The sequence below is a fragment of the Trichosurus vulpecula genome, chromosome 2, assembly GCF_011100635.1.
Source record: "Trichosurus vulpecula isolate mTriVul1 chromosome 2, mTriVul1.pri, whole genome shotgun sequence".
NCBI lineage: Eukaryota > Metazoa > Chordata > Mammalia > Diprotodontia > Phalangeridae > Trichosurus > Trichosurus vulpecula.
Genome location: NC_050574.1, coordinates 419,175,806 through 419,178,557, shown reverse-complemented (window position 1 = coordinate 419,178,557; position 2,752 = coordinate 419,175,806).

Here is a 2,752-nt window from a genome sequence, read left to right as displayed (position 1 = left end):
CTAGCATCTTTGCCAAGAAAACCCCCAAAATGGGGTCACAGACAGTCACAAACCAACAAAATTAGCGACATTGCAGTTGAGAGAAATACCAGCATGAGCAGCAAATGGTACTGAGTGGCAGGGTTTGCTGGTTTAACATGGGAAAGCTGAAAATGAAAGGAAGAATTACAACCCTCTCTCACCCAGTCCCTTAGGGCACGACTCTACTGTAATCAATTGTTTCTAGATGGCCTCTATTCCACCTCTCACAAGGGAAAAACCAGCTTAGACAAAGAAGGGGCAATGATAGAGGGGAACTTTGCCTTAAGTTCTTTGTTGAAGAAAAGCAAGAGTCCTGTATAGCTGAGGGTAAATGTTCCTGTTGTTAATCTCCTCTGCTACTGAGGAGTTTTTAAGAGCTATTAACAATTTTTTAATACCCATAAGATTCTCAACCAACTAGCATTTGTTAAACTAAATTTCAAACTTCTGCCCAACTCCACTGCAGCTCTACTATTAACAACTAAGAATAAACATAAGTCAGAAAGAAGTTATGCTTGGTGTTGATTTTTATATGTAAGAAGTTAGCTCCTAAAAATAATACATAAAATGAGAATTATTAATAACCTTAAAACAAAGAATAAACTTGGGAAAAGAAAGCTGTCTCTCAAGAGTAGTGGTGAGAAATTCTAGAATTAAGGCTCTTCACAAAGTTCTACTCCGTTCCATTCTAATTTCACCTTTCTCAGGGGTTCAATAGGCAGGGATGGCTTTTGGGGAGAGAGCAAGCTTTCTTGTCACCCTAATCTTATATTTGATTCACAATCAAAAAAACACCCACTCATTTATTTCACTTGAAGGAGATTAAGGGGGCAACAAGAACTTAATGGCAGATAGTGGTCTGGTCATCAGAGAAACAGAGAATGAAGTTGTAGCAGATAATCTGGGTAAACAAACTGGAGAATTCCAATAAGTACCTGTTCAAGGCATATTTTGATTTTGCAGGAGAGGTAAGAGGGTTTGTTTCTCCTGTTAGAGAGGGTTATGCTATTTTAAGGGGGAAAAAAGCAAAGATAAGAAAACCTAAGTGGCTTAATTAAAACCTACGTCTCCCAATTACTCATCCAGTGCCGTCTTCACCAACCCACAGAATGAGTATGAGGAAATGTATATCCACATTAGTATGAAAGTAGATTATGGGGATTTGCTGGGATTAAAGGATTGCTTTGGACATAAGTGAATTTATTTTAAAAGATGCAAACTCACACAAAAGGTGGTAAATTGACTAAAGAGTATTGGTTTCTTCACAGGAAAAAAAATAGTAATAGCCTATGACTGAATACTATTTTGTGGCTTATAATCTGCTACGGGTTTCTCCCTAGGTGAGGAAGAAAAGTAGCAACATGGCATATAACAATTATGATGGGGTACAGTCTCTGGGAACCCCCTTGAACTCTCCTTGAATCTTCCCACTAGATCTGGCCTTTGCCTGAGCCCATAAGCCTTCTGTTATCACTGGCCCAAATCTCAGTTACCCTTAAACTAGCCTAGCCCTGTATGGTCTGTTATCTCCAGGTGGCCTTCAGCTATTTCCCACCCTTAATCTCACTCCTGGAGTCTTGACCTCTAGTCACCCCAGTCCCATCAACAACCTCCTTAGACTCCTCCTCAAGACCCTCCCTAAACCCCTCCTCTAGTCACTCCAGACTACTTGATACCTCTAGATCTCTTCCATGGTCTTTCTATATATAAGTCTCATCTTGCCTCCGTGAAGGCTCAGATTCAATCTAGTTCAGACTTAGTCTGAGTCAGATTGATCTGGCCCACTGGCATTAGTGTCACAAATGCTCAGGCTCCCTAAGAGTCTTCCAATATGGTAAATCTTTAATAACCTTTGTTTTTCTTTGGCTGAGAAGGCTTGAGTCAAATTCATTTGTCAGGACTTGGTGTGTCAGTATTTTGGGGTCCTGAGTAGCCCTAAAGACCTATGGTTACCTAACCTCATCATATGGTTCTGTAACCTCATCAGTTAGAACATTAGACTACCTTGGGGTGTAGGGTGTTCAGGGAAGACTAGTACCTCTGGTGTGAGGGCTGCCAAGGCCCTTTCAGGGCTGCTTTCCACCTTTGGTGTACATTCGATTCACTCAACTCTCATCTGTGACTCCAAGAAGCTGTAGCATGTGCAGCAGCCACAACCCAGTAAACTGTTTCAGCAGATAGGCTAAACCAATTTGAGTGGGAGGCTGTCTACTCCAAGCATGTAAAGAATTCCCCTGGTGGAATGAGTAGATGAGAACAATTTGTTCCAATGGCCATGAAGACGGCTGAAACAGGTACTGCAGAGAGCTTAGATACTGGTTAGGCATCAAAGACACCAAGGTCATCCACTGCATCCTGAGCTGTTGTCAGTCATCTTGACTTTTGTTTGCCCACTAGACTTCAATGACACTGAAGAAGAGAGCGAGGCTGATGACTTCAAGCAACTCTGCCTCAATTAAATCCAATTTAGGCTCAAGTCAAAAGACATCACTCATACCATTTTACCATTTTTGCCTACCTCAAAGTCTTGTGGTGACAAGCAAATGAAAAAGCAACAGGAATAAATACATTGGGAGGCATAGTCCTAACTCTGCACAGAGGTGGCCCAGGCCATAGGGTCATCTTCTAACTAGACTGAAGCAGCCGTTGGAATTGACAGCCTCCTGGGTACCACAACAGCATTTCTGAAGGACTGCTCTTCTCACCTTCTGGTGTGAGGAAGGGGCTAGAA